Source organism: Lepidochelys olivacea, assembly GCF_965140295.1.
Source record: "Lepidochelys olivacea isolate rLepOli2 genome assembly, chromosome: 1".
NCBI classification, from domain to species: domain Eukaryota; kingdom Metazoa; phylum Chordata; order Testudines; family Cheloniidae; genus Lepidochelys; species Lepidochelys olivacea.
The window spans coordinates 274389494-274405267 of record NC_140411.1 but is presented as its reverse complement, the minus strand read 5'-3'; positions in this window follow the sequence as shown (position 1 = coordinate 274405267).

The window sequence follows — 15774 nt, the reverse complement described above, 5'->3', positions numbered from 1 at the left end:
GTGGAGTTCAAACTGCTGAGCAGAGCGGTAAGGATTGGCCTTGTGGAACACCTCCTGGAGGCCAATTAAAGCGATGAAATGAAGCATGGTGTCTATACTTGCACTTTGTCGACAAAAATGTAGAGGAAAAAGACAAATCTCTCGTGAGGGTGAATGTATTTTGTCACCAAAACCGGACATTTTCCCCATCAAGAGTCGCCTCGCAGTGTATGCACTCACTGTTTGGGTCGACAAATGGCAGTTTTGGTGACAAAACTTGGTAACGTAGACAAGGCCAGTCTTATAAGCCACCAGACCAGACTGTGACAACACCCCAGGTTAAACAGTGATGGCCTTTATCACTACTGCCAGCTAACGGAGATTCTCAAGTAGTGAAAGACTGTGTTTGGGAAGCCTGAGTTTCCCTTAAATTCTATCCTTCATGATGCCTGTATGTATGTGCATTTGTTACAACCTCCAAGAAGTAATTCACAACTGTGACACATTATGTTGCTCTCTTCACCTCAAAAATGTTGACATCGGATATTATACCTCCCCCCTGTGTTGGCTAGGTCCATGCCATAATATTTGGCCAATGCCATAATATTATTAGACTTAATTTGATCTAAGTAATTGCCACCTATAATCAGTCTAAATAATAGTCTATTATACAGAATTTTAAACAGTTGAAGGGTTAGTTTATGATGGCATTACTCACCCAACAGACATTTGAACCTGATTAGTAGAGATTGCACTGACTTCCATCGTCACCACTGATCACAGATTAACACCCAGAACTAGCCACATGCTCTCAAGTATTTTTAAAATAATTGGCTGTAAAAGTCACATCAGCAACACATGAAAATTGATGAAAATTTTCCTCTGAATTTACATAATTTTCTTTAAGAAGGACCTTTTTAGGGCCTGGAGCATTTACATTATAATAGAAGAATGACCATACTGAGTCAGAATAATAGTCCATCTAGCCTGGTATCCTGACAGTGCTGAATGTTAAATGCTTCAAATGACAAGAACAGAGCAATCATCAAGTAATCCACCCCTGTCATATAATACCAGCATCTGGCAGACAAAGGCTTGTGAGCATGGGATTACATCCCTGACCATCTTGGCCAATAATAATTGATGGACCTCTCTCATGAATTTATCTAATTTTTTTTTCAACCCAGTTACAGTTTTGGCCTTCGCAACATCCCCTGGCAATGAAATTCACAGGTTGTCTGTGTGCGGTGAAGTAGTACTTGTGTTTTAAGCCTGCTGCCTATTAATTTCATCGGGTGACCTCTGCTTCTGGTATTATGTGAAGGGATAAATAACACTTTGTTGTTCACTTTCTCCACACCAGTCATGATTTTATAGCTTTTTAAAGCACAGAGGATAAGTGCTTCTTGAAGAGGATAAACTATGAGCACGAGTCCCATCAATGGCCTTTGCACAGTTTGGAAACCCCATTCTCTCAAAGCCAGCAAATTATTTCAGGAAGAGGTTTAAAGCCTGTAAACCATATGCCTGGTTGCCTCAGAAATTTTATCCATAGTCTACTTTCCAACACGAAACTGGTTTGCAACAGACCTGTAGCAATCTGGGGTAGTCAGCTTCCAGACACTATAGCAACCTGGAGCAGCAAGGCTGGCCTCATGCATGTTTTTATGCAGTAGGGTCAGGACAAGTTGCTCACAAAGCTCCAGGAACGTAGCTTTTTCGTGTGGAAATTCTGGCTCCACTGCAGGTCACCCCAGGTCTGCATGATGAGGAGAACCACTAACTTACAGGTGACATACTCTGTATCCCCTGTACAAACTCCCTGTTCTTATTTTCTTCACACCTTCAGTGCACTTCCGTGTTCTCTTATGGTCTTTTATTGACCTAAGACTTGCTTCCTTGGGTGTGTTACAAACTTTTAAAAAAATCAAACACATAAAAGGCAAATTAAGAGCAAATACATACAAAGAATTAAAATCACTGAAACGTTTTTGAGAAACCAACCAAGGAAATGGAAAGCAGCCCCTTTTTTCTGGGGAAGATAGGCTCAAATATCACCAGAAATCAGAAAATAAAGAGGAGAGGTGAAAATATACTTGTGCCTAGAGCCAAATGTTTGGTTTCTTGGCAAATTTGTCATATAAAAGCTGGCTTGAAGAGCATTTCTGCTGAATTAAATGCTATGTCATGACATTTTGAAAAGCGAGGTGAGCATTACTTAAAAAATTCCACTGCTTCTGAGGTCAACATCTAGCCAGCTGGACTTTGGCATAACTGCTTTTAGAAACAAACACATTTTCTCTTTACATCCTTCTAAGCAGCATTCCTGATTTAAACAAAATAAAAAGTTCAAAAGACTCAAAGTTATAACTATAAATCATGCTCAATGGAAAGCTTTTGTTCAATCTGCATGTGTTAGACTGGAGGAATGGCTTGTGGCATTTGAAGTCTATAATAATTTGCAGAAAAGGATTTTCACAACAGAAGTCACAAGAATTAAAACTCAAATGCCTTATGAATAGGAACCCTGATATTGTTCACCATTGTAACTTGTCAGCCTTAAAAACACATTTTTTTAAATGTAAAACCTGAAACAAAGTACATTATCTTGCTTTTCCTCAGGGGCAATGCAAATACATATACCTATTCCAAAGATACAAAAGACACACAATGCCCACGGACCTACCTGAAAGCAACTACAAAAGGGAAAGTGCTATAAATATTTGATCAGCACTTTATCCTTTTTAAAAGGCAAGGGCCAGATCATGCCCCTCAGTCTGTGCATGGTGGGAACCCCTGACAAACAGAGAGTGAAGGAGAGCTCAGAATCGGTGGGAGGGATGCCCAATGGCAGATAGAAAGAGTGGAAGGATTCTCTTTTCTGACCCTCCTGCCAATCCTAGGGGAAGTTAAAACCAAGATGAGTTGCTGGTTCTGCGGTTTCATTGGAGCCATAGTATCAAGTAAATGAAGGGGCCTACATGGGCTAGAGCTGGTATGGAGGCACAAAACTTTCATGCACCTAACCCTGGTCTCTCCCATGGATCCCTTGTAATCATGCAGATTTGGGAGCAAGGCAGCAGTCTATTCCACAAAGAAGGACATGGCAAGATCTCAGTGAGGGAATTCTCACAGAAATTTCCATGAGCAGAGCTTCCTCCTGTAGTTTTTTCCACAGAGTATTCCACTCACTGCAGGTGGCACCCCCTCCTAGCCATTCTGGGGATGCCCCTTCTTGCAGCTGCATTCCATCTCTTTCTCAGCCTGTGGCCCCTCTCTTGCTCTATGAGCCAGTGTTTTCTTTGTGACGCAGTCCTCCAGCCAGGTCACAGTGTGGTTTCCCCTTCTGAGGTAAGGCATGTGTATCAAAGTTGCTGATATGAGCAGTCTCAGGCAGTCCTCCCATTCACTGCCCCAGCTGCTACTCCCTCAGTGGCTGGTAAGGGAACCCAAGCCCACCCTCTATTCTGGGTTCCAGTTCTAGGACCCTCTAAATGGTAGCCAAGGTGTGGCTCCCTCCTGCACCTTACTGCCTTTCCCTGAGCCTCTTCCTTATCTCCTAGCCCTCCCACCTCCAAGTTTGCCAGTCTCTTCACTCCCTTCTCCTAGGGAGTAACTACAGACTACCTTCCTACAGCCTCCTCTGCTTCAAATTTCCTGTCTTTATATAAGCCCCACCTGTTCCCACACAGGTGAGTTTCCCCTAATTAGGGCTTTCCTCCCAGGTTTAATTCTCCCAGATTGCAGCCTAATTGGCTGATTGGGCCTACTTGGCCCAATTCCACTCTTGCAGGGCCAATGTGCGGAGTACATGACACCCCATCACACAGGGGATTTGTGGGGGAACATGGGCCCAGACTTTCCTCACTTCAGTATGACCTGACTCATTTATCCAGCCTCACCCTGTTATATGCTTTATCTCACATGCTCTAGACTCTACAATGCACTTTTGGGTTGGGGGTGGGAGAACAATACATAAGCTGAAAACGGGCAGGTCTGATCTCACCCCAGGCTGTGTGTATGGAATCAGGCATACAAGGTGAGTCAAGAGAGAAAAGGAAGTTTGTGGAGTTACTAACAAAGAGTTCACTCTCGGAGATAACATGATATGACATGAGTGGTGGTCCAAACAGAGGCATCCAGTAACCAACATGTACAGTATACTGGAAAGATTAGCCCTGGGGAATGAAGTTTGCATTGCCAAACAACATCAGTATCCTGGACAAAAGTCTCCACTCACAAGTTTATTCTTTGATGACAACTCTATTCTCTCTGGTTTGATCCCAACAAGAAATTTTTCCTTTCCTTTTCTGTTCTCTCCTCACCAGCAATGAAACAGACAGTGTATAATTTTCCTTTCTTTTATTTCCTCCAATTCACTGGACTTAGGCATTCAACTTTACAAACTTTGTATGTGGAAACAGGTTGCCACTGGACTGACATCTTTGCATTCATTTGTGAAACCGAGTCAAACTTAGTTGGAGTATTTCTTCAAGGTTCAGTCAAAACCAGCAGGAAATCCTAATTTGGCCAGTGGGGTTATTTAGTTATTTCAGGAGGTTTAGCCCATGAGTTTGTTTCCTTGTATCAGTGATTAGCTCACTGTTGCAGGTAATGAATGCTCCAGTGGCGCTCTCTTACATTTAACTAACTATAGTCTATGCCTGTGCTAGCTGCTGAAGAAATGTAACGGGGGTATCGCTATACTGCAGTTAAACACCCAGGGCTGGCCTCTGCCAGCGGACTTGGGCTAAGGGGGTTAGGCTAATGCGCTTTTTAATTGTGGTGTAGACATTTGGGCTCAGGCTAGAACCCAGGCCCTATGACCCTGCGAGGTGGGAGAGCTCCAGAGCTCAGGCTGCAGCCCGAACGTGAACATCTATACTGCAATTAGAACAGCCCCTTAGCCTGAGTCAGATGTTCTGAGCCAGGTGCAGCTGTCTAATTGCAGTGCAGACATACCCAGGGTGATTTCCTGAGGCTAAACCAAACCTGATTACGGGAGGAACCCCACCTGAGAGGAATCAGGTGATACCAGTACAAAAAGAGCAGGAAACGGCAGTGAAAAGGGGTAGGGAAGTGTAGGAAATCATAGCTATGTTTGTGGAGATCAAAAAGGCTCCTACAGGGCCTGGCGTCAGTAAGGGAAAAGTTCAAGAAGCAGGAGAGTGAGGAACACTCCAGGCAGGGAGACTTAGAAGAGACTGTCCAACTAGAGAGAGATTGCAAAGACTTAGTTGGAAAAGCCTGTGAAGACAGACATGCTGTAGTCAGGACGTGCTGGGAAGCAGAAAAACACTTTTTTAAGGAAGTGGGGCTGTGCCCAGCTGAAACCGGAATGCCGACTGTGTGAGTTTGTGTTCTATTTTTGAAAGGCTTTGTGTTATTTTGGATTACTAGGAGAGAGAAACTGAATGGGGCTGGGGCCTAGAAGGCCAGTATGCATCTGAGGATGCAATGAATTAGACCCTAAGAGGGGTTTATTTGAACTACCTTTGAACTGAGTGAATTTTTAAAGGGACCTGAAAAGGAGGAGAACTGAGGCAGGCTGGAGTAGCATGACCTCTAGTCACAAGGAGGTGGTTAGGAGGTGGCTAATTGTTACTGGGAATAAGAGTAAAGCACCAGACTTTTAAAAGGTTTGTAGGCATTGCTCTTCTCAGCATTATAGTGTTTAACTGTCTTAAGAGCCTTACTGAAGATTTAGGTTCCTTCATGGCTATGTCACTTTTCAAAATGAGACTTAGGACCCTAAGCCAATTAGGAGTTTAAGTGCTCAGTGGAGCAAAGTCTAAGTACCTTGAAAATCTGGACCTAAAATCCTTGTGGAAATTGTTATTTGTTTTATACTTCAGTGGCAATTTCACATGTAGTTGCCAATGGCATCTGTATGAATTATGATTAGACAGATGCAAATCTCCATTGTTAGAGAACATCAGATTCCTCCAGCACTCTGTTAAAATGTGGGTATATTAAAAGGAAGAGGAACAAGAAGCTTCTCTACTCCCATGACTAATTCAACTAGTATTTATATATATTTTCCAAGTGAAGTCAATTTTACCAACTACACTAGAAGTGGGAGGGAGTCAGGAGGTCATCACACTAGAACTGGTTGAAAATTTTCTAAAGGAAATTTTTTTTGCCTCCATCAGAAAATGCTATTTTGATAAAACTAAAAACTTTCCATGGAAATGTGACAATTTTGAAGAAATTTGATTTTTGGGGGAAAAAAAAGTAGAAAGCATTTTGATAGTGCTGAAGTATTTTGTGGTGACATTTCTAGAGTGGAAAATATTACAAAAATATTTTGAGAACATGTTTTCATTGAGCCAAAAAGAAATCTTTGAAAAAGTTGTCTTAAGGAAGCCTTAAAGTTCTGATTTTTGTTGGGATTCACAATGAAAACAAATTTTAAGATTGCAGAATTTCCCCTGAAATGGAAATTCTGGTAGCCACACAGCTCAGCCCCAAACATAGATGATCTTGCTGAGAAACTACAAAAGGAAGATGCTCCTCTGCTAAAAGGATTTTGCCATAGTTTATTCCCATCTGCTCCTTGCAATTTCCATGTAGCAGTGATACTTCTCCCTTGCATACTACCTCCTTGAAGAGCCGCTTATGTACCTCCTGCTAATTCTTCATTTTGGGGTAGTGGGGGGTTGGAAGAAGTGACAAGGCATGCTGCCTTCATGAAAATCCATTTTACATAGACACAGAATCCAATTGTGTGGAATGGCACAGGCATCTGATTTTAGCGACAGTAAGCCACAGTATGATAGATTAGGAATGTGAGGCTCCTAACAGCAGCTAAGAACTTTTTCTTGCCTCCATGCACTGCATGTATGAGTGTACTTAAGAGTAATCCTATGAACTACAGATAATCTTAGTACTTATATGCCCTCTATCAATTACCATAGTATTTTAGTGCCTCATTCATTTTTAATATAGTTCTCCTCACCTCACACCTGAGAGGTAAAGAAGTTCTGTTATTTCCATGAGGAGATGAGGCAGAGAAAGGATAAGGGCCAGTTTTTTAAAGGTATTTAGGCACCTAAAGATTCCAGTAGGCTCCTAGTGGGGTTTATAAGGCACCTAGGTATCTAACTCCTGCTAGGCACTTACCTGCATATTTAGGTGTTCAAATACCTCAAACTCTGGCCCTAAGTGACTTAGCCAAGCTCACACAAGGAGCCTGTCACAGAGTAGGGGCTTGAACCTGGGGCTCCTAAATCCCATGTTAGTATCCTAACTACTGGACCATCCTTCCACTGATAGCTTATTTAGTCCCCTTAATGTTTAAAATTGAGAGTCTGACTAATAACTTACACCCCATTCTTTGCCACCAATCCCTTGCCCCATTGCAATAATCCTGATCACCATGAGTATACATACGTGTATGTTTAAGAGGCAATTCTACACTGCAGAGATTAGATTCTAGCCTTCCCAAGGGCAGAGTGAGGAATTTGGGATCCAGCACCCTGGTTTGGGCCCATCTTAAGTCTGTGCACATTGGACAATTTAAAAAATAAAATAATTCTTTAGGGGCAAATGTAAACACAGAGGCTTAATACCTAATTATCCTTCTTAAAAAATACTGTACAGAGAGGTCAGAAGTTCACAGGAAGCACAGCCTCGTGAGTGTAAACCAGCCAATAAAAGATTACACACTTGAAGAGAGAAAGACATGCAGGTCGATAGTAGCGCAGATCCCTCACAGCTGTCAGTAGGTTGTCTGTCTTTCATCAACCTCCTCTTTTTGAGATCTAAAAAGGAACATGAGAGTAGCATCTGCTTCTCAGAGCAAGTTCCTTGCTTGCTGCCTCAAAACGATTTCCCTCATGGGCAGCGTGTGAACTGCCAGCTGGGGGAGGCTAATCCCCCAGCTACTCCCCTTCTGCCCAAGGCCCTGCCCTTTCTGTGCCCTCCCTTGCTAGAGCCCCACCCACTGCTGCCACTGGCCCCAGTCCCAGCCTAAAGCCCACAGCCACAGAGCGCCAGGAGGGTGAGGTGGTGCAGCCCGAACTGGGGCCACCCCACAGGGAGACTGGAGCCGTGCCAAGCAGGAAGCTGGGTGGGCCTGGGGATGGAGCATGGGCAGGGCCATGCCTGGTTGTTGGGGCAGCACAGCCTCCCCCAACCTATGATACCCGCTGCCCATGATTTCCCTTTCTTTATACTGGCATGTCTAGCATGCGATTGGGGCTTTGAAGGCCTTTAAAGTGAAACAGTAGCAATGGGCACTTTGGGGCAGCACTGACAACAACAGGACACACCAGAGCAGTGACACTCAGACTGAGGCTCATGAGCTGCAAGTGGCTCTTTAATTTGTCTCTTGAAGCTCTTTGCAACTCATGATATTAAAACATCGTGTGATTTAATTATTGGCCAATCAGAATGCTGTTACTATATTATTAACCAATTGTAGTTAATAATTATATAAATATTTCGCCTGTCATACTGTTTAAATATGAATATATAATACTATAGTAAATGAAACACTGAATTCACACTGCTGTGGCTTTTTTGGGTAATGTTGGTTGCGAATTTGGCTCCTGAACCCCTGGAGGTCTGATTATCACTGCTCTAGAGCCTTCTCTGGCAGGCATAGCAGGAGGGCTAGCTCATAAATCTAGCAGAGAAATCCTATGGATCGCAGGATCCACAGCACCCCAGGCCATTCACCCACCTATCTCCTCCCTGGTCCAATAATGGGCACACATCTCCTTCAGGTACTGTGATCCCAGGTGGTCCCCCACAGTAATTTCCATGTGCTGCGGGTATACCGACAGCATCACGACTCGAACATCCCCATGTAAGAGAATGATGCTTTGAAGAGCACCCATCTCCTTGGCCTCCTGTGACCCTGACCTATGTCCTCCTGACCAATGCGCCCTTTACAGTATAACTACAGACTAGCTTCCATGTGACAAGAAAAGCCAGAGCTTCTCCCTGTGTGTGTACTAGGATCTGGCTCCTCTCCATGTGCAGTAGAAGAAGGGGGCACAGAGCATATCCCACAGAATTCTGAAGGCCCCACTTATGGACATGGGTACAAAACCCCAGTAATCAGTGCCAAACCCCAATACAGTCTCTCTCTTCTGGGGGCTACACTGGTGTATAGTTATTCCAGTGCAAACCGCCTCAGTCAAGGCAAGCCTGACATGAGGTAAGTATTTTCCAGGTGCAGTACAACTTCTTCGGGGAGAAAAGGAGGTCACACATCTGTGTCCTCACCCCCAAAGAGTCTCATTTGTAGAGAAAGCCTGAGTAGACAGTAACATGCTACAATAGTGCCAATTTCAGAGGCTTATTGAATTGTAAGTTTCAAACATAGTGGGAAAACTACTGTACATAGGTTTACTGCTGACTTTCGAGTAGTAAATTCTCTGCTTCCCACTGATGAGTTAGCTGACTTTTAGTGGGGAGTTTTAAATTCTAAAAAACAATTTTCTATTGAAGTCTTTACTTCTTATTGTTTGTATTACAGTAGGATCTACAGGCCCCAGCTGAGATCAGATGCCTTGTCTGCTCTGTGCGGCACAAGCTCAGAGGCAGTCCTTCCTCTGAAGAGGTTATAATCTCAGCAAACAAGATATAGAGGGGGCAACAGAGGCCTATAGAAGAAGAAGTGCATGTTAGTGGCAGAGTCAGGACTAGAACACAGGTATCCTGACTCCATTCCTAACCCCCTGTCCACTACATCATGCTGCCTCCAAAGTGCACACATTGCTGACTTTTCATTGCTTTTTCCTTACTTGCGACTGACAAACGTGTCACAGAGTTTCAATGAGGCATTTCATCATTATTACACTGGGCTAAGAACTCCAACATTCATAGTCCAGTAGGAATGTGAAAGTTCTCTCTTTTCCCCATGAATTCCCCAACAAGGGGAAGCCAACGTTCTGTACACAAGAAATCCTACTAATCTTTGCCTTAGGCCTCTTTCTCAGTTACGCTGAAGTGATAAATCAGAGACCACTGTAGCAAAAAGGAGGTCTTTGAAAGTGTATGATACCACTCTCAAAAAGCAGTTTTATAATATTTAGTGATGGCTCAAATATTTCATAGCTCTGTCTAAATCCAGCACATCTGAAGTAACAAAAGCGGAAGTATTACACCGGAAATATATATTTAAGTGTTTTTGTTCTTGGCACAAAGTACCACCTGCACTTTTTATAATACATAAAATAAAATACATCTGTCATGTCTTGAATGAACATGAAATGAGCACTTGCAAAATTAAATACACCTGCTACAAACTATCTCCGTTTCAAATTTGAAGCTATATTTGCAGTAATCTTGCAATGGGACATGGAATTTACCAGTCTCTCAATAGGTGGATTTTAGTTTCTATACTGTCCCAGAGGTATCAATAGAATTTTAGTGTAGAGGGCTTGCACCAGGAATAAGTGAACTCATACAACTAAAATAAGAATAAAGCTGTGGTCTAGTTGATAGATCCATAGAAGAAAAGTGCTACTTAAGAGCTCGGTATTATTAAATAGACACTGGACCAAGAGTCAGGAGACTTAGGTTCTAATAGTACTCCCAGCTCTGCTAATGAACTTCTGCGTGACCATAGTCAAATTACTTCCTGTTTGTTTCCCTTCTCATCTTTCGTCTGTGATATCTATTTAGATCATACACTGTTTGAGGCACACTCTCTTTCTAGATATTTGTATGGTGCCTAGCACAACTGGGCCCACCCAGTTTCAGCTAGGTCCTCAAGCTGCTTCTGTTACACAAATAAATATTAACAACCTCAACCATGAACCAAACTTTCTTTGAGGTATGAAAAAGTTCTTCTAAGGCTGTGTCATAATGACACATCTCTGCACTTCCAGACTGAAACAGCAGCATCACGGTACTGAGAGAAAGTCTATTCATACGACAGGTTTCAGAGTAGCAGCCGTGTTCGTCTGTATCCGCAAAGAGAAAAGGAGTACTTGTGGCACCTTAGAGACTAACAAATTTGTTAGTCTCTAAGGTGCCACAAGTACTCCTTTTCTATTCATGTGGAATTTCTGGTCTGTCTTGAACCTGACCAGTTCCTGAAATCTCGCAGACTACCCTGTTCTTCTGAATCCTCTACCCTAATTTTGCCCAATTAGGCTGTAAGGGTAATTCAGATAAGATTCAGATACATAACAAGGACTTTGGGTGCATAGCAGCACTGAACACCCAAAGGTTTTGAGGTACTTAATATCCCTAAAAGGGAAAATGAGCTTAGGAAGGAATTTGGTAATGAAAACTTGTTTTTACTTGTTAGTGCATTGTGGATGTAAGTTGGGCAAAAGGAGGGCCGGGCAGTCAGCCGTTGACCAACGCAACAGTATGCTGTAGGTGAAGTGATCAGAGATCATCCAACAATAAACTGAACAAGGTAGTGGCAAACAAGCACCAGGCACTCAGTTAGCAAACAGGGTAGTAGAGGAAAAAGCAGTACGGGTGGGTTCCATGAAGGGACTTGGGTGTTGTGATGCTGAGCATCTCAGTGCCTAATTTTTAGGTCCCTAGAAAATCCAGCAACAACATGTATCCACAAAACTGAGTTAGATGCCTAGGCTCCCTATAAAATGCATGGGGAGAGATGGGCACCTAAGAATGCTATCCACAAAAGCCAGCATTTAGGTGAGGAGTTATCTAATCTAGCCAATGGGAGATGCTGATCAGAGGGGTGTATGCTAAGACCCACGGCTCTCTGCTATAAGCACTATCTTTGCTGAGTGGGCACCAGCTGCCTGGAATCAGATGACTTAAGTGCCTATGACATTTCTTGCAGGAATAAGTTAGGTGCCTGCCTCACTCCATACGAGACTGCCAGAGAAGGAGGTCATGCCCAGTGGTTAGGTAGTCATCTGGGATGTGGGATTCAGGTTCAATTGCCCGGTCTGCCTGAGGGAGAGCAAGGGCTCTCCCACCTCTCTGGAGAGTGCTCTAACCACTGACCTATGGGATATTCTGATGTGGAGTTCACTCAGTCTTTCCTGTTGAAGCTGTTCCACTGTGGATAAATAACAAAAGAGTGGTTTGAGCAGGAAGACGGGATCCAGGGTCTCCCCACTTCCCTGATGGGTGCCCTATTCACTGAGCTACAGGGTTATATTCTCTCTTCCAGCACTGAGCCAGAGACAGGAGTCGAGCCAGTGCCAACCCAGGAGTTAAAGCCAGAATCAGCAGAAGGGGTAGGCTGTAGAAGCAGGGACCTGAAAGAGATAGGGGTCTGGGATTCAGAAAATAGGAACAGGCTGGAAGGCAAAGCTAAGGAGTCAGGTAAGTAGGCAGGGTCCATAGTAGCAGCCAAACAGGGATTCCCTAGTTGCTCAGGCAACCTTCTGTGCCTCTTTCCGGTTAAATAGTGCATCCCAGACACACTGAGCACAGCCTGGGGACACATAGGCTTCAAGGCCCAAGATCCCTCACACAAAGGCAAGAGCAATAAGTAATACAACTTAATTAGTGCACTCTCTTGTGCAGTCGTGGAATTTTAAAGAAAAAAATCTTCAAGTAGACAGAGCAAATCCATGAAAATGTCTGGGAAGTGTGTGTGTGGGTAGGGGGGGTACTAGTGCAAGGAGGAAAGGAACACTGGTCCATAAGTTTATCACATCTGTCAATTACTTCTTCTCAACTGAACTGTTGATAGCTGCACTATGACTCAGCATTTGCTTCCCTCTTCCCCTATTGTATCTCAAGTATGTTTTTTTAGTCTTTGGGGGGTACTGAAAGCTCTCTCCTGGGAACAGGAAAGCAGTGAGCGATATGGCCAATGAAACAGTACCTAAATGGTGCTTAGCAGTGAACACTGCTGACAATCGAATAAAGCTTAAACTTGTTATGGATTCCTTTCACTGTGGACACATGATTAATGTAATTCTGCATGAGGAAATCAAGTGTTGTAATATCTGTGGAATACATCTGCGCCACAACATACTCATTTATTAAAACACACAAGATGCTGATTTCAGAACCTGCGCTGCCTATGATATATGACAAAACTCTGCCTAGGTTCGCTAACAGTGTCCTCAATTGGGGAGGTAAAGTGTAATCTGATGATCCATTAGGCCTCTCTAAGGTCACAGAGAAATGGAGTGAAATTGCTGTTGGCATGTTCTTTGTGAGGTCTTATTAGGAGTAATGTCAAATGGCATTGCAAATGATGTCCCATTAAGTAGTTCTGTGAACTTTTGTTCATTACCAAATAATTCCAGACATTCAGTTTGATTTCCAGGATAGTGGTAACCCTGACTAGCTAAAGACCTTGAGTTTTAAGTAAGCTGAAGAGAACCTCCTGCAACTCCTACTACTGGATCAAATAAGAATGGCTTAAAACACAGCATCATAAGGTTCTTCATCAGTGTGTCATGGTCACAATCAGACAGGTAACAGAGAATGGCTCTGTAAGTTCATTTCAATGCTGCTTGTGTTCTCTCCTAACATCACCCTTCTGGTATTGCAGCTCAAACCTGTGATTTGGTCAGGTTTGTTTAATCCCATTTCTGTTTCATTCTGAATCACATTCCGTATTGGTGTATTATGGACACTGAAGAGAATGAATGTGCACCTTGTGCAAGAGCTAAAAGGACTCTTATTTTCAGCATGTGTTGGCAAGATTTCAGAAGGACAAGACTTAACTTGTGAGTCTAGCAGCAGCTCTGCACAGCTAACGGCTGGTTTGTCTAGAAATGCTTTTGTGTCTCATTGAAATAACCACTTATTGGATTTGAGACCATCATGTGCCTGGGCACTAAATGACACATAGGCTTACCAAGGGCAAGAGGTCAAGGTTTACCACACAGCATTACATAAACATCGCCATCTGAGTTACAATCTAGCCTTTAATAACTGTACATGGAGCTCTGAACTTCTTAGAAACCATTCCCTGCTTTAAGCCCTCAACCTCTAATTACTGGAGGTTAAGATAAAACTTTCCTTTGGGGCAGGTGGTCCCATAAATGTTTACACTACAGGGTTTCTTCTCTCACAAGCTTGTAATATTGACCCTGTGCTAGGCAGGATACTGGTCTCAGTGCACCGCTGGTCTGATCAAGTATGGCAGTTGCTGTATTCTAACAGTCTGTTTTTACAGAGTTCTTTCTATTCCCTCCAGGAGCCTGGTTAGGTCTTCATTTCCCATGTATGCCTCATTACTATGCCCTGTATACTGTAAGCTCCCTGACTTCTGGAAAGCACTTAAGGCCTCTGTGCCTTGCCACATTACAATTTGGAGTTGACCTATTACATTTCCCCTATATATATTTTTAATGTGGTTTTACAAGTGTGATAGTTAATCATTTGCATCATTTCTTTATTTAAGAAAACAGGAACAACCACTCACTCTCAAAGCCTTAAACAAAAACTTGACCCTAAAGTGAAATCCTGTCCTCCTTGAACTCACTGGGAATTTTGCTATGGACTTTAAGGGGGTGGGAATTCACCTTTTAGGTCAACTTCTATCTCAGGTATGTATACATATTTTCCACTCACGAGTTACCCACAACTCACTCTACCAAGAGCAGTTATGGAAGCTCAGTCTATGGGATAACTGCTTGCCAGTCCAAGAACAGTGAGATACAAACATGGTTGTGAAGAGCATTTAAGGCCAGATATTTGAAAGTGCTGAATACTTAAAGAAATAGCCACATCTTCAAGAGTGCTCAGCACCCAGCAAAAACCTATTGTTTTCAAAAGGGAGCTACTGAATGTTGGGCACTTTTGGCAATCTGGCCCTTAGCACAGATGTCCAAGAGCACTGTGGCACCTTGATACATAATGGGGTACTCAGATTCAGTTCTCAATACCAAAGTCATAAAATATGCCCACAAAGCATAGTTTAAACAACGTGCATACTGTCCTACAATGTGCACTGAAAATAATACTTTGAGGATATAACAGTTGGTTTACAAAAGAACACAGGTATAGTTTCTCCAGAAGTTACTTACACAACCATCTCTTTGTTACAGAATGATTTGGCTTTCTTCACTTTTTACTTTTCACAACGTTTCAAAAGAAATTTTAAAAGAAATCAGAGAGAATACAAAAGGATACATCATTTTCCGGACAAACAAATTAAGAGTACAGTATAAACCAGGTGTTTTAGGGGCAGGGGGAGGATTGGGAAGAGGAAAAAAAAAAAGGTATGGATGTTTTCCTAAAGTAATAAACCACTCTAAATCCGCAGTCCATTGCAAATACTCCAGCTGCATGTAATTCGTATTCCATCCTGCCGTACAAACCCTGTTAGTTATTGCTGCTGGTTGTTAACTTTTTTGTTACAACACCCTTTAAATCACCAACACACCATAATGCTATAATAAACTGAGAAAATAGCATATGTTCTCAGTCACCTGCTAAACACATGGCATGGAGTGTAAATTCATTTATTTGATATTTTTATTGCTAAGGACCCTCTTACATTTAAATAATTAGATTCAAATCAATAGCCTCACTCTGAAACAGTTACTACTTGGAGAGAGGAGGGATCCCTTTTCAAAGGAAAAGTCTCTAATAAACAGCATGCAATTAGCCACAATATGCTACTAGGGATTGCTTAATTGAGGCTTCCACATGCCAGATATATACCAGATACATACCTCCAAAAAGTCTAGCAAACAAGAATTAGGTACACATGTTATCAGTTATTTCCATTAAGGGTTGTAATGAAAGCAGGTGTTTTGCTTTGTTTTCTTCTTCTCTCTTCCGCTCCAAACAGCTTTGTAAATTAAACTAAAAAACCCAAGACCTCTTTTTGCTACATGGCAAGGCCTAACCAATTGTTGTATGTTACAATTGTTA